Raw genomic sequence first — 21,567 nt, 5'->3', positions numbered from 1 at the left:
TATTTTATCATCATTGACTAAATGTTTTAGCATGTGACATTAGAGTGCAATATTACGGTCTCAATATTATTAAGGCTTATTTGTGTGATGATTTCATGTCTTAAATTAATTAAATTAATCTCTAATTTATTTAAATATTTAAATATTTATCAGTGTGTAAATAATAATGTATACTGTGACTTACATTACCTCATTGAATTACTGGAAGAGTTATTTTTTTATCTACACTCTGTTTATTTTAATTTCTTTTAATTGCTTAAAAGCAGGAAGTGCATGACAATCTAGAAGACAGCACTGTGAAAGAAGCCAACATCTCAGTGAGCCCACAGCCTGAAGTCACAGAGTTGCAGGATGACTGTCCTACTACTTCAAAAGGAAGAGCTTCATCTCTGCTTCACAATCTGCTGGGGCAGACCTTCTCTGATGCTTCAGATACAACATATCATCAGTCACCCTCTGCCTTGGTTGAAGAGGAGATGACCAGGTATTGCAGTACCCCACCACTCCCTCTAACAGAGGACCCCCTCAACTGGTGGCATGTCAACAAGGTGTCATTTCCTGTGCTCTCCAAAATGGCAAAGAGATATTTATGCATTCCAGCAACCAGTGTGTCTGCAGAGAGGGTCTTCTCCACTGCAGGTGATATTGTGACAGCACAGCGAAGCACACTTACTTCTGAACATGTGGACCAACTGCTGTTCCTACACAAAAACTTAGTATTATAGTATTATGCAAGATAAACTATGGTAGGCCAGCCTAGATGTTGAATATTTAAGTTTGTATTTAATTTGTTCCCTGACATTTTTCTTCTGCATTAGCCTGTTTTAAAGATTTTTTTTGTGTGGCTCTAGACATTTTTTGTTAAAATGTTCAAAATAAACTGAAAAATTGTCACACTTTTGTTTTGTCACACAAATTGAGTGTGTTTGAGTGTGCAAATTGATTACACAGTGTGCGTATTGATCACACAAATTTGTTTTGTCACATAAATTGTCATACAAATTGAGAACTGTTTATTCTTAATGATTGTTCATTGCAATTGTATGGCTTACCATTCATTCAGAGTTTGTTAATCCTGAAAATAACTTTGTTAATAAAATAAAAGTATTGAAAAAGAAATATTCATAATCATTTTTAATTTGGCAATACTGTCAAACAGATATTCTAACTATATACAAAAAGCATAGTAACTCCAATTTTGGTTAAAATAAAAAGTTTAGAGTATTTTTTGCACAGCAGGATAATTAATTAAGAATCGTTTTGGGAATCGGATCGTTCCTCCCAGAATCGGAATCGGATCGAATCGTTAAGTGCCTTAAGATTCCCACCTCTAGTAACAAAAATCCGTATGTATATTGTTCTCCTCGAGCCGGACAACTTTCTAATTTACAGTCATTAGCTCCGACCAACAGGAAGTCAGATATTTTGATTTGAATGTAGATTTTTTTGGATATTTCAGACTCTGAGTTTTTAGCTACTCTTCCTAAGTGGTTTATTTTATTCACACCAAACTTTTTCAACATGATGAAAATACATTAAAGATGCTAAATTGTGAACGGATATTAAACATCTCAAACGGTTTTGCTATGGCGAGGGATTAAAGTAATGTCCAAAAAGGAAACACTAAAAGCCTCATATCTTCTAAAAATGTAATTATACACCATTTATTTCTATATAAAAGTATACAAATATCAGAACTAGACCCCCATTTTATTCTTTTAAAAAAAAGAATTTTATTCTATTTTTATTCTAAGTTTAAAAACACTAATAATAATAAAAAAATCAAGTCATACATAGGGCTATACTGCCCTCTTGTGTTCAAAATCAGGTAGGCCTATTGTATCTATATAAAAATATACTAGTGACGGTGAGAATATTTTACCACCGGTTAATCAACGTGTGACAGCGCTGGGGGCTTTTGAATCGCTAACTTAAAAACGAAAGTAAAATCGGGTTCCGTCTGTGGTTGCATACCGCGGTGAGGGGAGGTAACAAACGCAATGACTGATGGCTGCCACTCAGAGTATGACACCTGACAGAGGGGTGGGAGCGTTGACTTTTTCTTCCTGGAACGTTAAAGGCCTAAACAATCCTGTTAAACGGAGTAAAGTTTTGTGTCATCTAAAATCTATGAACACTGATATTATATTTTTGCAAGAGACACACTTTAAAAATGATTCTCACTCTAAGTTGAGAGCCAGATGGATAGGTTAGTCTTTTCACTCTTCTTTTGCATCCAAGGCTAGGGGTACTGCTGTTTTAATAAGAAATGGGGTTCCGATTAAACATAGGGCTATGATTACAGATAAGGAGGGGCGATTTATCATAGTTGCAGGAGAAATATTTTCAACACCCATAACCTTAGTTAACATCTACGGACCAAATTTTGATGAACCACGCTTTTTTCAAAATGTGTTTTCAAAGATTCCCGATATATCGAGTACTAATTTAATTATAGGAGGAGATTTTAATTGCGTTCTGGACCCATATTTAGACAGATCATCTGCTCAACGTACTTCCCCCTCTAAGTCCAGGGACTTTCTTAACATGTACATTAAACTGCAAATTAGCATTTATATGCCCTAATATTTCATAAAAACAACGTTACAGTCAGTCACTTGTTGACTAGATTTGGGTACAGTTTTTTTTTTAGGCTACTGTAGAATATACTGCCACATCAAATAGCCTAAGCTTTTGTTTAGCAATTTCTGCTCATATCTAACGTTATATATATAACTATATATATATATATATATATATATATATAACTATATATATAACTATATTATTTATATATATTATATATATTTATATATATTATATATATATATATATTTGCTATATTCAAAATAATGAATACATATGATAAAATGTAGGCCTATAATCTTTTTTCTTTTTCTTTTTTACAAAGAAAGAGTACACTTGAAATATTGTTGAAATTGTAATTATTGTTGTAATTGTAACATTTTTAATAAAATAGCAAAACATATTTACAAGATAGATGTAAGCGAAATCTTAAATGGTCAATATAAGTCTTCTTCTAAATACATCTTTTGTCCTTGCATTGTGGCTCAGTCAGTGTCACACCTGAATGAATGGCTAATTATGCAGAGTCATTATGCAGAGTGGGTGGGACATTGTAATCTAAGGTGTAAACTACTCCTCCCCCTCGCATATTGGCTTTCCAAGCAAAACCTGTTTTACACCATTTAAATCAATGTATTTTTTTTTTTGTGAACGATAAAGCAAGACTATTTTCACGTAATTTTGAAGCTAGAATTCAAAGGGACAACATCCATTAGTCAAAAGTCTTGTGGACACATATTTAATATGTGTTTTGTGGTCTTAATTCAGCAACTTTCATTTAAATTTTTTCCAATAACCACGCATAAACATTATTCTCTTAAAAATACAAACATCTACATACACGTTGCTCGCATATTATGGTAGCCCTGTTTGTGCTATATAGAGTGAATTTACACCTTTGCCATTAACATGTTTATAAATAACTGAAAAAAGCACAAATGTCAGAGCATGTCAGAACATCTCAAGGACCCCAAAAACAGCTTGGTCCCCAGAGGGTTAAAAACTCTAATGTTGGTGATGTATGGAGGCTAGCCAATCCAACAGGGAGGGACTACTCCTTTTATTCACAAGTCCACAATGTTTATACCCGTATAGATTACTTTCTAGTTGATTTTAAGTTAATTCCTTTTACGTTCAATGCCACTTATCATAACATTCTAATCTCGGACCATAGTCCAGTTACATTTGCTCTAAAACAAATCAGAAATTGTAACAACTCAGCCATTGTGGCGGGCAGACCCCTATTTATTAAAGGACACAAAATTCTGTGAGTATTTGCATACACAGCTAGAATTATTTTTTGAAACTAATGATCAAGCGAATAATTCCCCTTCTCTCTTATGGGACACCTTTAAAGCTTATTTACGGGGCTGTTTTATCTCCTTTAAGGGTGCAAAAAATAAAATGCAGCGGCTTTACAATATTTAGAAAGACAGCTTTGTCAATTAGATAATGAGAATGCTACAACACCCTCTTCAGTACTGCACAAGAAAATATTAAATCTTAGATATCAGTACAATAAGATTATATCAGAAAAGTTTTCAAGATCTCTAATATTTATGAAACAAAAAATATTTTGAATTTGGTGATAAGCCACTCAAAATGTTATCTAGACAGTTGCGAAAGCTGGAAAATGACAGTATAATTAATCAGATCAAATCAGAATCCGGGAATTACTTATTTTCTTCTTCAGAAATTAACAATCGTTTTAAACAATTTTATGAATCATTGTATGTTAGTAATACAAGTGATCATCCCTCCATCATGGAGACCTTTTTAAACAGCTGTAATCTACCAATGCTAGAACAGGAAGATGGAGAATTTCTTGGAGCTGATCTAACATTAGATGAGTTAAAGAGCACTATAAAGTCACTTAAGGGAGGTAAATCCCCCGGCCCTGACGGAATCCCTTGTGAGGTATATAAAACATTTACTGATCGATTGGGGCCCTATATGCTTAAAATGTTCTCTCAGGCTCTGGAGGTGGGATGACTGCTTCAGTCGTTTAATGAAGCGGTTATCACAGTCCTACCCAAGAAGGGCAGGGACCCTAAGGAGGTCGGGGGGTATAGGCCAATTTCTCTCATTAATGTGGACCAAAAAATTTTAGCTAAGACATTAGCCATTAGACTTAATACGCTTTTAGGAAAATTAGTGAAAACAAATGGCTTTGTTTCAGGTCGTAGCTCTTTTAGTAATCTTCGTTGCTTGTTTAATATTTTATACTCTTCCCAGACCAATCGGTCTGATCTGGTGATTTTGTCCTTAGATGCTAAAAAAGGCATTTGACCAGGTAGAGTGGCCTTACCTCTTCGCTCTGCTACAGAAATTCCATATGGGAAATAAATTCATCACTTGGGTTAAAATTCTATATAACAATCCTAGAGCGCGTATACTTACAAACAGAATTTTGTCACCATCTTTTACTTTATTTAGGGGTACTCGACAAGGTTGCCCGCTTTCTCCCTTTCTGTTCGCATTGGCCATTGAGCCTCTAGCGCAGGGGTGGGCAACTTCGGTCCTGGAGGGCCACTGTCCTACAGAGTTTAGCTCCAACCCTGAAAAAATCACCTGCCTGTAATTTTCTAGTAATCCTGAGGACCTTGATTAGCTTGTTCAGGTGTGTTTGATTAGGGTTGAAGCTAAACTCTGTAGGACAGTGGCCCTCCAGGACCGAAGTTGCCCACCCCTGCTCTAGCGGAAGCCATTCGCTCTGATGAGAGAATTCATGGGCTCCATACTAAAACCACTATAAATAAAATGTATTTATATGCGGACGATGTCTTACTGTATGTGACTAAACCTGCGTCTGGTATCCCTGTAATCTAAGAAGTGATAGAACAATTTGGCTCATTCTCAGGCTACAGAATTAATCTAAATAAAAGTGAACTCATGCCAGTTGGGCTTAAAGATCTTTCACAAATTTACCCAGTTCGGTTTAAAATAGCTAAAGATAGATTTACTTATTTAGGAATAACTGTAACTAGGAAGTTTAGCTCTTTACGAGAAGCCAATTATGCCCCCCTTTTAAAAAAAAATTGAAAAGAAATATTCAGTTCTGGAGAACTCTTCCTATCTCGTTAATAGTTAGAATAAATGCCATCAAGATGGTCTTTCTCCCGCAACTATTATATCTGTTGCAAAATACCCCTTTATTTCTATCCAAATACTTTTTTAAGCAACTTGATTCTACTATCTTACCCTTTATTTGGAATTATAAAAACCATAGAATTAAACAACTACATCTTTCCAAACTCTTGGGGTCTTGCTTTTCCGGACTTCCGCTGCTATTACTGGGTGGCTAACCTCAGAATTATTTCAATAATATTAAATGATAAAAGTGGACAACTGGACTGGCTCAGATTAGAACAGGATGAATGTACCCCCTATGATCTTGGTGCTGTGATTCTTTCACCAACAAGCTGTAAAAAAGAAATCTACAGATGCAGCCCCGTCATTAGCAGTGTGATTTGTATTTGGAAACAAATTAGAACTCATTTTGGGGTGGAGTCGTTACCTTTATCAATTCCCATAGCTGACAATCCCTCTTTTATACCCTCCATATTAGATAAAGGTCTTTCAGCATTGGAGAGAGTCAGGAATTCACACAGTAAGGGATCTGTATCAAGATGGTACATTCGTCTCCTTTGAACATTTTCGGGAGAAATACAAACTTCATAGAAGTAATTTTTTTAGGTTCTTGCAAGTCAGGAACTATGTACAATCTTACTTAAACAGGTTCTCTACAATTAGCCCTTCTTGTCTGGACACCTGCCTTAATCACTATTTCGGTAAAGGGAAAATGATTTCCTGCATTAATACCCTCCAGGCCTCCCAATTGCCCGCTACATCTTCTATCAAGAGTTTATGGGAGGAATAATTAGGATTAAAGATTTCTGATGAGTTATGGGCAGATAGCCTGGAAGAGATTAACAGATGCTCTATAAACTCCAGCCATTGTCTCATCCAGTTCAAAATCTTGCATAGACTACACTATTCTAAAACAAAATTATCCAGAATATTTCCAGGGGTCTCTCCAAAGTGTGACAGATTCAGGACGGCGGATGAGACCCTGCTTCACAGTTATGCATTATGTCCCAGTCTTCAAAACTTTTGGTGCAAGATTTTCAATGTCATCTCTGAAATCACGAATCAATATATTGAACCAGATGAGTTTTTAATTGTGTTTGGGGTTTCAAGACACGAGCTCTGTTTGTCCAAGTCTCAACAACAATTTCTTTCCTACGGGCTTTTAACAGCCAAAAAGCTTTTTAACTTTCTGGAAAAGCAAATTGCCACCTTCTTTCCAGCTTTGGCTTGACGAACTTACAAACACTCTGCATCTGGAACGTATACGGCTCCATCTAAGGAATAAAAGACAACAGTTTGCTTAAATTTGGGAACCCTTCATAAGGTGGAGGAGATTTGGAGGAAAGAGATGATGACTCAATTTGAGTCAATTTCAAATGAATTCCTATGGAAGTAGGAATGAACTAAAAAACGTCGACTCTATTCTGCTCGTTCCTCACCGTGGACACGCACCATTATGACTGCCCGTGCAGCCATGAGCATTTTAGTTTCATTTTAAAGGTAACTAAAGTAAAGTAACTTTCGTATGTTACAAAAACAGCCTTTTTCCACCTTAGAAACATTGCTAAGCTACCTAATATGCTATCAGTTTCTGATGCAGAAAAGTTAGTTCATGCATTCATGACCTCGAGACTAGATTACTGTAATGCTTTATTAGCCGGTTGTCCTGCATCCTCAATAAACAAGCTACAGTTAGTTCAAAATGCAGCTGCTAGAGTTCTTACTAGATCAAGAAAATATGATCATATAACACCGATTTTATCATCACTACATTGGCTACCTATAAAGTTCCGTATTAATTATAAGGTATTGCTACTGACTTATAAAGCCCTAAACGGCTTAGCTCCAGTCTATTTAACGGATCTTCTATCGCCCTATAATCCATCGCGCTCTTTAAGATCAATAAATTCGAGGCTTTTGGTCATACCTAGGATATCCAGATCAACCAAAGGAGGGAGAGCATTTTCACATTTGGCTCCGAAACTCTGGAATAGCCTTCCTGATACTGTTCGTTGCTCGGACTCGCTCTCCCAGTTTAAAACTAGATTAAAGACGCATCTCTTCAGCCAGGCATTCATATAATATTGTTAATCTTACAGTTCAGATTACAATCCGGCCTCTAGTTCATAAATGCCAGAGGAGAACTGTTTTTTTTTTTCTCCATTGGGTCACCTGATAGAGTTTTAGGACACCATTAAGCCACTTGATGGAGTTTTTTCGGTTCCTTGCCACTGTTGCCTTTGGCTTGCTCAGTTGGGGATATTTTGGGGATATTTAATTTTATTCTATCAATCAATAAATTCCACTAGAAACAAACCTTGTTGTATTATTTTATTTTAATTTAATACTGTGAAGCTGCTTTGATTCAATCTGTATTGTGAAAAGCGCTATACAAATATACTTTTGATTTGATTTGATTTAAAGGCACCGGGGTTGCGGTGCCACCGGCTTGGGCCCGTAATCGCTGCTCGCAGCTATATTTATTATTATTATTCTTATGACTATTCAGGCACTTTTGGGGCCCTTAACATGCTCAAAAAGAAGCTGGTACCCGGGCGTGGCAGGGGGGCTCGATAGCGCCACCTGGAACGGGATCCGAACACTTGTCCATAAATCAAACACACTTGCATGTAATAATATGAAACTCGGTACACATATAGATCTCATCGGGCCGAACAACTTTCGTGCTCTAAGTTTTACGCCAGCCCAACAGGAAGTCGGCTATCATGGGTTGTTTGGAAACGCATGTTGTGGAATTTGATGTACTCCTCCTAGGGAATTCATCCGATCGCCACCAAACTCGGTCAGCGTGAAGTCAAGACATTGAGGATGCTAAATTGCGGACAGATTTTTGATGTCGAACGGTCTGGCCGTGGCGAGGAAACGAATTTATGGCGAATAAGGGACACAGGAAGTGTGCTATAACTTCAGCATACATTAACTGATCTTGATGAAACGTCCACAGTGTGTGCGTTGTAAGAGGCCGATCACATGGATGTGACTATTGTGAGTCAAAGTTATAGCGCCACCAAAAGGCAGCAGGAAGTGTGTCACTTTCAGAATGCTTTGAAATCACCCTCTTATTTTTACCCGATTTCCTTCAATCTTCATGTGTATAATGTAAAAACACGGGAGATGTAGACCTGTGAAAGGATTCTTGATATCTTAAAAACTGTTGCCGTGGCAACGCATCAAACTTAAATTTTCAGGGATGTCTGAGGTCTATCTACATTGGGCTTAAAGGATTAGTTCACTTTAAAAAAAAAAATGTTGCTGATAATTTACTCACCCCGATGTCATCCAAGATATCCATGTCTTTCTTTCTTCAGTCGAAAAGAAATAAGAAAAGGTTTTTGAGGAAAACATTCCAGGACATTCAGGATTCAAGAAATAAGGGTCTTATCTAGCGAAAAGATCGGTCATTTTCTAAAAAAGATTAAAAAAAAAATAATTATATATGTATATATATAATTTTTTTCTTTAGAAAATGATCGATCGTTTCGTTAGTTAAGACCCTTATTTCTCGACTGGGATCGTGTAGAGACTTTGAAGCTGCATTGAGACAGACATTTGAACCTTCAAACCGTTGGTTGCCATTGAAGTCCATTATATGGTCCATTATATGAAGAAAAATCCTGGAATGTTTTCCTCAAAAACCTTAATTTCTTTTCGACTGAAGAAAGAAAGACATGGATATGGATGACATCGGGGTGAGTAAATTATCAGCAAAACATTTTTTTGAACGTGAAATAATCCTTTAAGAGTCAACAGTTTTTGTGTTTTAAGTTGATTATTTGTTTTTTTGTGTGTTTTGTTTATGATTGTTGTTGTTTATTTATTTATTTTATTTTTATGTCAGCTATATCATCTGGTGCTCTTTGGTCTGTTTTAATTAAATTTTCTGTTTAAATTTTTTTTTTTTATCCCAGCTTCATCGGAATGGTACGAAACTTGGTGACTTTTATGGTATTTGGAATGTGAACACACAAAAAAATTGAGGACATGGTTCGAGCAGGCTAAGTGGTCATAAAAAATGTAGTCACACTTGTGCTCTTCGATCAAAAATGACTGGCCATAGGAAATGAATGTGAAATCGAATTTGTTCAATCTACAAATCGGCCACGATGCAGAAAAAAAGTGCCCAGCAATGAAGGGGTAAAACTCAATAGTGCAAAACATCAATAGTGCAAAACAGATCCACCCACGCACACACACACACACACACAAACACACACACACACACAAACACACAATTATACACACAAATGAACTGGTAAGGCTACTACCCAAGCGTGCCGCACAAGCCCTGAAAAGTGAAGCCAAAGCGTCTTGATCGCCCCCCGGTGACTGGTCCTAGTATAGTTCATAAGTCCCGCCTCCCCGTGTTATTCAATGGGACTTGAAAGACCAACTAAACAATTTAATTACACTTCAAATATCTTTTTTCCAAGGGTAGTTTCTGTCATTTACAGTAGTTTTTATCACGGTGATGTAAATTTAAGTGTTTGTTTTTAAAATAAGTTTGTTTTTAGTTATTTGATGCTATAAAAACAGTGGTGTGACATCATGATTGACAGCTGTGATTGACAGGTTCTCTGAGCGAAGTAGTCACTGAAACAGACTTTTTTTCGGGATCTTCTGAGGACTGAGGAGATTGGAGCTTTAAATTTAATATCTAAATTTCTATAATTAATTATTTCACACCTAGAGTGAGGGCGGGGCCTTGATTTCGCGGCTTTACTTCCTGCTCACTACTGCGCAGGTCTGGTCCCGAAATTGCTACTGCGCAGACTCAAGCCCCAAGATGTCATCGGGACACTGGCGGTTTCACTTCTCACCAATGGAAGAGAGCGAAGGTGCGTCGTCCATATTTTTTTACAGTCTATGCTACTACCATACAGAAAAAATGAGTCAGAAGAATAAGAGGTTGAAATGAGGTCAGATCCAGATGGATTAAGCTGTGATAAAGCATTCCTGTTTATTTTTGTTACATTTTTATTGAATTTTAATGTAACAAAATTTCCATTTCAAGGGAACTCGAGCTGTGTCGAAACGCTGCGGGAACGCCCCTGCGTGAGTGCGTCATGAAGCATGTATGGAATCAATCCAATGGCGAGACGGAACGTCATAGGCGGGTGACGTCATCGACCAGGAAATTATACAGCATCCCAAAGTACACAATGCAATAGCTTCTGTGACTTCAGCAAGCGCTCTGTGTGTGAATCATTTGTCTCTATATTGTCCGCGCTGCGGTTTCTTCCCCTCAGGCTGAGGCCCCAGTACTGCAACTATCCAGTTCTGAGGAGCTGGATGTTGTTAGTATTGGTACAGGAGATACTGAGGACTCGTCACCCCAGTCTCCTGCATGTGAGGATTTGATGGAGGTGCTCACTAGAGCTGTTGAGAAATTAAATATTGAATGGCCCGCAGATAAACAGGAGTCTAGAATAAAATCTAAGCTAGATGACCGTTTTCTGCCTTCTCGTGTGCAGCCTCCACGTAGGTGCCTACCGTTTTTTCCAGACCTCCACACTGAGGTGTCGAGGTCCTGGAAGAGACCGGTTTCCTCTCGAATTTATACACCTCAGACTTCCACCTATTCTAATATTATGGGGGCTAGTCAGTATGGATATGGCTCGATGCCAAAAGCTGAGGAGGCACTAGCTAGTCACCTCTCACCTGAGTCAGCATCATCTTTTAAGGCACCTATGTTACCCACCAAGCCACTTCGTAACACTTCGGCTTTGGTGGGTAAAGCTTATTCGGCGGCTGGTCAAGCGGCGGCATGCCTTCATACAATGTCCATCTTACAGGCTTACCAGGCAGATTTGTTAAAAGATATGAGCGAGTGTCAGGAGGCTAGTTCAGAAACTGTCAGAGAGCTACGTCAGTCAGCGGATCTCGCTCTCCGCGCCACCAAGGAGACGGCCAAATCAGTCGGCCGTTCTATGGCAGCCCTGGTGGCCGCGGAGAGGCATTTATGGCTAAACCTTTCTGGCATAAAAGAGAGAGAAAAATCTTTTCTCTTGGATGCTCCGCTTAATCCTGCGGGCTTATTCGGTGACTCAGTGAACACAGTCATCGATATGTTTCAGGAAGAGAAAAAACAGGCGGCAGCATTCCAAAAATTCTTCCCGCTCAGAGTTCAGGTCACTGGTAAAAAAGATCAGTCCCAGCCGTCAGCTAGTTCCTCACACCGGGCACAACAAAAGCAGAGTGTCGCGTCTCACGCTCCCCCACAAAAAGATTGGGAGGCGGCACGGCGCTCTCAGACAAAGTCTTCGAGGGGTAAAACTGATCTGAGGACAGTTATTATTGCCAAGAAGGCTTCGTCTAAGAAAAAATCCTGACGCTCCAGGCATCAGGATGCTGAGGGTAGTCCCCGCCGTGAGAGAACTGAGTTCACCGCATCACACGGTGCCCGTTCTCTCTCGGTGCCCTCAGGGGATCGCTCCGCCAACCCTGCCTTTATGCCAGGGCGTGGACGGTCCCGGCAAGTTTTTCCCCGAGGGGAGCTCGCTTCCTCCGAGGCGGGGTCCGGAGCAGGCAGGCCAGTTGTTCCCTGCCGGTGCGCCGTTACAGGGCATTGTGTCTGCAGCTCAAAGTATTCCAGAGGCCAGTCTCGAGAGGCTGGTACCCTTAGTAGATTTTTTGGTGGAGTGGAAAAGCCTTCCAAAATATTTCTCGTTGGGTTCTGCAAACGATCGAAAACAGTTACGCTATTCAATTCAGGTCTCGTCCACCTTGATTCACAGGGGTTCTGTCCACATTGGTGGGCCCGAGCAGGCTCTGGTAATGGAACAGGAGGTAGAGACTCTTTTGTGAAAGGAGGCTATAGAACGGGTTCCTCCTCCCAGCAGGGAGTCAGGTTATTACAGCCGAAACTTCATAGTTCCAAAGAAGGACGGGGGGTTGCGTCCAATTTTAGATCTGCGCCTGTTAAATCGCACAGTAGGGAAGCTCAAATTCAAAATTCTCACTCTCAAGCAGATCGTGTCACAAATACGATCCGAGGGCGGCGTAAGGCTTTCGGGGCGAAGCATACCAATATCGGGTTCTTCCGTTTGGCCTAGCTTTGTCTCCCCGCACATTCACGAAATGTATGGATGCAGCTCTGGTTCCGCTGCGACTCCAGGGCATTCGTATTCTAAATTATATCGACGATTGGTTGATTCTAGCTCAATCGGAACAACAGGCAGTTCGACATCGAGATGTCGTTCTTGCTCACATCAAGAGATTGGGTTTGAGGCTAAACGCCAAGAAAAGTGTGCTTTCTCCATTACAGAGGACCACTTTTCTCGGTGTGGTGTGGGATTCGAAGACGATGCAAGCACGTTTGTCTCCTGCTCGTATCACTTCGATCCTCTCAGCGGTGAAACAAGCAATGTTAGGCCAGTCACTCACTGTCAAACAGTTTCAGAGAATATTAGGTCTCATGGCAGCAGCGTCCAACGTTATACCTTGCGGCCTGTTGTACATGAGACCGTTGCAGTGGTGGCTCAGAACCAAGGGGTTCTCCCTGAGGGGAAACCCACACGCGACGATGTCTTCGTGCCCTGGTTATGTGGACAGAACCTTGGTTTCTCTCCTAAGGGCCTGTGCTGGGAGCTCTTTGTCATCGCGTCACGCTAACGACGGATGCTTCCCTCACGGGCTGGGGAGCGATCATGAGTGGTCGCTCAGCCCAAGGTCTGTGGCAAGACCATCATCTCTCATGGCACATAAATTGTCTAGAAATGCTGGCGGTGTTCCAGGCTCTGAAACACTTCCTCCCAGACCTCAGGGGTCACCATGTGCTTGTCCGCTCAGACAACACATCGGTGGTCTCTTACATAAACCATCTGGGGGGTCTGCGTTCACGCCCCTTGTACAAGCTGGCTCGCCAGATCCTCCTGTGGACCCAAGGGAAACTTCTCTCATTGAGGGCTTTGTATATACCGGGGTATTTAAATCAGGGGGCAGACATCCTGTCGAGGCAGGGGCTGAGGCCCGGGGAATGGAGACTCCACCCCGAGGTGGTGGAGCTCCTTTGGAAGGAATTCGGTCGTGCCGAGGTGGACCTGTTCGCTTCCGAGGAGACATCGCATTGCCCACTGTGGTTCTCCCTGAGCTATCCAGCCCCTCTGATTTCTGCATTTCCCCCGATTGCTCTGCTCCCAGGAGTTCTGGAAAGGGTCCGTCGGGATGGGGTCAGTCTTCTGTTGGTAGCCCCGTTCTGGCCGGCCCGAGTGTGGTTTGCGGACCTAGTGTCTCTCCTCGACGGCTCTCCTCTGGAGATTCCGATCAGGAGGGACCTACTCTCTCAGGAAAGTGGGTCGATCCTTCACCCCTGCCCAGAACTGTGGAATCTGTGGGCTTGGCCTATGAGGGGGCCCAGCTTATAAGTTCTGGTCTCTCAACTGAGGTTGTTGAGACCATTCTCCACTCCAGAGCTCCATCCACGAGGAAGTTATACGCCTTGAAGTGGAGATTATTTACTTCTTGGTGTGGAGAACACCAGTTGGACCTGGTTAACTGCCCGGTGGGTGCAGTGCTGGAGTTCCTGCAGGAGCGTTTCTCCACAGGGCTATCCCCCTCCATACTAAAGGTGTACGTGGCGGCACTAGCGGCTTACCACGTCCCTTTGAGTGGAGTCTCTCTGGGGAGACACCCACTTATAACACGCTTTCTTCGTGGCACTTTGAGGTTGAGGCCGGCAGTCCGCACGAGGGTACCGTCTTGGGATCTGGCCATTGTTTTGGAAGGTCTTTCCCTAGCTCCGTTTGAGCCTATTGAGGAGATTCCTAAGAAGTTTCTCACTCTTAAAACTGTCTTATTGCTTGCTATTTCATCTCTCAAGAGAATTGGAGATATTCAAGCTCTCTCGGTTTCTCCCTCGTGCTTGGAATTTTCGCCTGGCATGGTGAAGGCTTTTCTCCATCCCAGGCCAGGTTATGTTCCGAAGGTTCCAACTAATGTTGTTAGGCCTATCGTACTGCAGGCTTTCTGTCCTCCTCCTTTCCAGACGTCAGACCAAGAGAAACTAAATCTGCTCTGCCCAGTCAGGGCATTAGATGCTTATGTTCACAGAGCTGCCCTGTGGAGAAAGTCTGAACAGTTGTTTGTGTGTTTTGGGTCACCCAGGAAGGGATGTCCTTTGGCTGTACGAGCTCACTCTACTAGGAGTATGGCCGCTTCTAAAGCTTTATTGTCAGGAGTTTCACTTCATGATGTCTGTGATGCGGCAGGCTGGTCCTCACCGCACACATTCATCAGGTTTTATGATCTTGACCTCAGCTCCACTCCAGGGGCGCAGGTGCTTTCGTCCGCTTGTGCGCTTTGATTTCACACGGACGGTCACTATTAGCGTTCCCGCAGCATTTTGACGCAGCTCGAGTTCCCTTGAAAGGGAACGTCTCAGTTATGTATGTAACCCTAGTTCCCTGAAGAGGCAACGAGACGCTGCGTCGCCCTGCCATACTCTCGGCATTCCTGTGATCGACTTGCTTCAGCCTATCAGAAGCTATCGCATTGTGTTCTTTGGGATGCTCTATAATTTCCTGGTCGATGACGTCACCCGCCTTTGACGTTCCGTCTCGCCATTGGATTGATTCCATACGTGCTTCATGACGCACTCACGCAGGGGCGTTCCCGCAGCGTTTCGACACAGCTCGAGTTCCCTCTTCAGGGAACTAGGGTTACATTCATAACTGAGACGGTCTCTGTATTCAGGTTTGGCAGTAGTTATAATAATGCAAAAACGTGTACACGTCAAATCAGCATAAAATAAAGTATTATTTGAGAATTTATTTAAAAAAAACAAAAAAAACATTAAAATCCACATCTTAACCCTTTGGGGTCTGAGTTGTTTTTGGGGCCCTTGAGGTGTTCTGACATGACCTGACATTTGTGCTTATTTCAGCTACACAGTAAAAACCCCAGTGTTAAATCAACACTGCTCAGAGCACATATGGTCCCACTCTACAGAGTGTTAAAATTAACACTGAAGCAGTGTTGAAGTTAATGAGATAATTAAGTTAACACTGAAGCAGTGTTGAAGTTAATGAGGTAATTAAGTTAACACTGAAGCAGTGTTGAAGTTAATGAGGTAATTAAGTTAACACTGAAGCAGTGTTGAAGTTAATGAGATAATTAAGTGATTAATTAAGTGATGATTGGCCATTAGTGGTGACACCTGATGTTAATAAGCAGAATCATTGACGGAAAGAGAAAAAACAATAACAGAAAAAAGAAAAACACAAGAACTACAACTGACTTCGAGTCATTACACATTGTTGCACTTATTATTACCAGTTTGACTTCATTTCTGTCATACATCGACAAAAGTTCTTGAGATTCAACAGAAGTTTAGACGGTAATGTTTTATGGAAGTTTTCTTTTCAAGTCACCATTATGGTGGTCAGTGTTTGCTTTAGTTGGGCTCTTGACCCTTTTCAGTTTGTTAATTTTAGTTTTTCTCTGACTGTTCCATCATTGTGTTTATAAAGCACATTTCTTACTGCAAGAGAAAACATGACCTGCTCACAATATGTTTTGATAATGACATTATCATCATGTAGTGTCCTGATTCACTGATGTAATTCAGAGTCTAAATCTTTGACTATATTCTTGATGTCTCGTTTTAGTATTAGTGATTGTAGCTCTGAGATTCTACAGTTTGAGATCCAACAGCAATATGAACAATTTTGAAAATACTTTGTGCAAAGAAGTTATTGTGTTAAAACACACAGACATCAAGAATCAGCATATGAATCTCAACAATGGTAACAATAAACAAACTAGTGACAAACAGATAAACTCTGAACATCACAAAACAAGCTACTAAAGTCATAACAAAACAATAGCAAAATAAAAGCAAACAATGAAAATTACAGGGCAATTCAGCTGCATAATTTATTCATGCTGCAATGCATGATGTGAGCCATTGATGCGTTCTGATTGGTGGCTCCCATCATGTACTGCAACATTAAGCATTTGTTTGATTGTCACCATTGTTGAGATTCATATGTAGATTCATGATGTCTGTGTGTGATTGTAAAACTTTCAGATCATTAAAACATTGCTGGAAGTAACTACTGTAGTGAAAAATTAATAAAACATGTGGATAATCAGTTTATAATGATGGGTACCATCATTGAATTAGGTCACTAGTAATTTCATCATCAAATCATAACCAGGGCTGCATTTCCAAAAGCATCTTAAGCCTTACTTGATCAGAATCAGAATCAGAATCAGAAAGAGCTTTATTGCCAAGTGTGCTTGCACCCACAAGGAATTTTTCTTGGTACTGAAGCTTCCAGTGCACATATACAAATACAAATACAACAAGAACATAGTAATACAAATTCTAAGAATGAAAATATATAAAAAATAAATAAAAATAGTATAAAAGTAAAAAAGTAGGGTCACAGTTGGGTTTAGTCTGAATAAACATTTACAGATTATGAACATATTTACAGTATTTTGAGTAGTATGAATAATATAAATATCACCTGAATTAGAGAATATTACACTAGACAGTGGGAGTCTAGCGCATGTTACAGATTATAAACATATGTACAGTATTTTGAGTAGTATGAATAATATAGATATAAATATCACCTGAGTTTATTGCACTAGACAGTGGGAGTATTGCACTTACAGGCATATGCTTTGGGGGGCATGTTAAGTGTTCAGAAGGGAAATGGCCTGTGGAAAGAAACTGTTCCTGTGCCTGGAAGTTCTTGTGGCCAGTGATCTGTGTCGCCGTCCTGACGGTAACAGTTCAAACAGGGGGTGTCCAGGGTGAGTGGAGTCTGTGATGATTTTACCTGCTCTCTTCCTCACTCTGGAAGAGTACAGGTCCTGGAGGGTTGGCAGGGGGGCAACAATAATCCTCTCTGCAGTCCGGACTGTCCGTTGTAGTCTCCTGATGTCCGATTTGGTAGCTGAACCAAACCAGACAGTGATGGAAGTGCTTAAGACAGACTCAATGACGGCTGAGTAGAACTGGATCAGCAGCTCCTGTGGCAGATTGAACTTCTTCAGCTGGCGAAGGAAGTACAGTCTCTGCTGGGCCTTTTTCACAATGGAGTCAATGTGATTTGCCCACTTCAGGTCCTGGGAGATGGTAGAGCCCAGGAACCTGAATGACTCCACTGCTTCCACAGTGCTGTTCATGATGGTGAGAGGGGGGAGTGCTTGATTGCAGACCAACTGCAAAAAATGGTCTGTACGATCAAATTAGGCTTGCAATGCTTTCAGGAAACACTGCCAAAGTCACAGTTTCTTTTGCCACAACACATATGCTTTATAAACACAGAGTTGGAACAGCCAGAAAAATACTAATGTTAAAAAGGAAAGGGTCAAGAGCCCAACTAAAGCAAACACTGACCACCATAATGGTGACATGAAACGAAACATTCCATAAAACATTACCATCTAAACTTCTGTTAAATCTAAATAAGACCGTGTGTAGATGTATGACAGAAATAAAGTCAAACTGGTGAAATAATAAGTGCAATAATGGTTCAAAGTCAGTAGTTCTTGTGTTTCTCTTTCCTTCAGTGAGTCTGCTTGTTATCATCAGGTGTCACCACTAATGGCCAATCATCACTTAATTAATCACTTAATTATCTCATTAATTTCAACACTGCTTCAGTGTTAACTTAATTACCTCATTAACTTCAACACTGCTTCAGTGTTAATTTTAACACTCTGTAGAGTGGGACCATATGTGCTCTGAGCAGTGCTGATTTAACACTGGGGTTTTTACTGTGTAATTACAACATACTATTGGCCAACATGTAATTTTGTTGTATTCAGCACAAACTCTGCTACAATAATATGTGAGCAAAATGGATGTACATGTTTGCATTTTATAGAAAAAAAATATAATGCGTGGTTAGTATGTTTTGGGAAAAACATTGTCACTGCAATAAGGCCATTTAACACATACTGAATAGTTGTCCACAAGACTTTGGAATTACTATTCTTGTAGGCTAGAATTTTTTCTACAAAATTATGTGAAAATCGTTCTGACCACTCTTTCACAAACAACAATATAAAGATTTAAATTTTGCATGTCAGTTTTTGTGTCAGCACTGCTGTATGCGTGGGCCATGAATATTAATGTGATTCACACCAGGGGTGTGACTAAAGACACTCCCCCCATGGCTAATGGGCCATCAAGGTGCTGTGAATCACTAAGAATGATTCACTGATGAATAAAAAGTTAAAAAGAACAGCAATTATTCAAAATAGAAATCTTTTCTAACAATGGAAAGACTTAAAGTTATTAATATCACTTAATACATCCTTTCCAAAAAAGAAAGAAAAAAAAGACCAAACTTTTGTTTTTTATAAAAAAAACATTTTATTCAAAGGATCCTGAAAAAACTGTTACAGGTTATTAAAAAATATATTAAGCAGCACAACGGTTTCCAACACTGATTTAAAAATCATTGCCGTTTTCTGTGACACACCACAGAGCTCTGTTATAAGTTGCTCCATAAACTCTTTATGGGCAAGTTGCCATGTAGCTCTTTGTGCACAATGAAAGAGTTGGTGGAAGCAATGTCCAAGAAGTGTAGAAAGATCTTTCTGTACCACTTCATGGTTATGTGTTGTGTTGTGTAGTACTGTAACAGCTGATCAGACAGGTCAACACCCCTCATGTGTTTGTTGTATGCAGTCACAGGTGCAGGACATGGAAATGTCTTTGTCCTCCATGGATCTTGTGTTTTCACCCTCCTCTGCGCAGTGTGTCCTGTATAAGCAGAATGGATGTTTTTTGTCATTTCACACAAAAATATGTAGGCTACTTTTATATTATGACGATGTAAACACAATTAGGCTACATTTCATCTGTAAAATAGTACGTCTATGCACTTACTCTCGATCTCGATCGCACTGAGAACTGATCGCACCTGCGTGCCCCACTGCGGGGTGCTGGAGAAGGAGAGCGTGAAGCAGACACATTCCTAAAAAACAACAACAAAATAAAACGGTTAGCATGTACATTATTCAAAGTAAACTGATGAGCAAGTGATGGTTATGGATGAACAATGTATAGATGATGGGCCATAGAACGGAGAAATATCTATTTATGGGCCATAGACCGCGTCACCGCGAGTATCTGTGGATGGGTATCCACACGCATTTAGTGACACGCAATGAACGGATCGTTCGTGAACGACACACATTACTACATTTCAAACATTTATACCTGTATTCACAAACATCTGTGCATAAGGCAGTATTGAAGCGTGTCACAGGCTAACCAAAACCGAACATTTATATAAAAATATAATGTAGACAGTATCACATATTTTACCGGAGGCTGAAATATATTTGCACTAAATCACATTATATAACCTAAGCAGATATTCGCAAACAAGCTACATTACGCATAAGGAAGTCATAAGCAAATCAAAACTGAGTGAAATATATACGAAGTATAGGCTATACATTTAACCCCTGAAAGGTTGCCTATCAGTCTAGTTCACATTTCAACATGTTTCTGTTTGCATGTATGATATTAGGCTTAGTTCATGTTTTTACTCCAAACTAATTTTATAACTGGCACGACCAGTTTAACATGTCTTACCTTAAAAATCTTCTCATCTTCAAATCGCGTTCTTCTGAGGAAAATCCAAGGTAACCAGCATAGCACAGCAAAAAACACAGTCTTCCAAACTCGATGAAAAGCAGAGAGGAGTAAGTCACCACAGTCTCTTATTCTTTGTTTTGAGGTAATGAGGGCGTTTACAGGTCTGTGTTCTGCCGCGTGGATCATTTGCATGTCAATCGCACGTGCGCTCGTGGGTGTGGTCACATTATAGTTAATTAGGACGCGTTTGAGAAACTGTACATGCCGCTGCTTTCTTACGGATTACTTAAACAGAGAACATTTGTTTTTTATATAATTTACATACTTTAAAATTAGAGACTCCAAGCATTGTATAGACATGCGTTTCAAGTCTGTGTGACAAACATTCGCTGAGTTACAGGTCATCTTCTGTCGCGTTTCAGAATGAGTTTCTCATTGAGAGAGACGGCAGAACGCGCATCATGTTTATTTTCTTTATTTTACGAAAAACACAACATTTTGTTTTTATTATGAGTGTACACAAATAAAAGAAGACATTTAACAGTTTTAAAATATGTATAACACTTGCTTTTATGACAAAAATCGATAGAGTTATTTGAGTCAATAAAAACAAAAGTGAGCTGGTATCGCCGGCGATACCGTCGACCCCAGGGGGTTAAAACATTTACATTTTACATTTAGCTGACGCTTTTATCCAAAGCGACTTACAATTGCTATTATGTCAGAGGTCGCACGCCTCTGGAGCAACTAGGGGTTAAGTGTCTTGCTCAGGGACACATTGGTGTCTCACGGTGGATTCGAACCCGGGTCTCTCACACCAAAGGCATGTGTCTTATCCATTGCGCCACACCACCCAAAGTAAGTAATTTTGTCCAAAAACTACTAGAGAATTCACAAGCCTCTCCATAGAGAGCTGTACAGGCGTCTTGTGGTAACACCATGAAATTACAACAGACGGCACTAATCTACCTTCAAAAATTTATTTAAAAGGCCTAGTCTCTATATTAATCTGAAATACTGCATTAATTGAAAAAATATTTTTTTTTAATTTAATTTGTTTTTAAATTATTTTCAATGGCAAAAATGGACCATAATTATTGCATAAATCAAATCCACTCAAAATACAATTTCACATTTTACAAATTTGACAAAATAAAACAATTTCAGGTGTCTGGTCACTTTTGACCGCAGAGAGAATAAGTGTGACTCCCAAATGAGGAGCACCAGAGGGTTTTAAATGTCCTATTGGTTTTCATACAGAGAAATATATGTGTCACTTGTTCAAGGCTTTGTATTGTTTA

General features: G+C 40.0%; 1 protein-coding gene and 1 long non-coding RNA gene across 3 annotated transcripts in view; both read right to left on the bottom strand.

Annotated features, from left to right (window-relative positions):
- Positions 1–21,567, bottom strand: part of LOC311296108 (uncharacterized protein) — an 88,558-nt gene that overhangs the window by 44,472 nt on the left and 22,519 nt on the right. The gene's annotated exons all lie outside the window — the stretch shown is intronic.
- Positions 19,406–20,385, bottom strand: LOC311296110. Its single transcript, XR_014628496.1, has 3 exons — positions 20,264–20,385; positions 19,550–19,637; positions 19,406–19,423 (listed from the first exon to the last, which is right to left on the bottom strand). It is a non-coding gene; the product is annotated as an uncharacterized lncRNA (long non-coding RNA).

This window comes from Rutilus rutilus (genome assembly GCF_951802725.1).
Source record: "Rutilus rutilus genome assembly, chromosome: 8".
Taxonomy (NCBI): domain Eukaryota; kingdom Metazoa; phylum Chordata; class Actinopteri; order Cypriniformes; family Leuciscidae; genus Rutilus; species Rutilus rutilus.
Note: the sequence above shows the minus strand (reverse complement) of the source record. Positions and strands in the feature narration are given on the sequence as shown.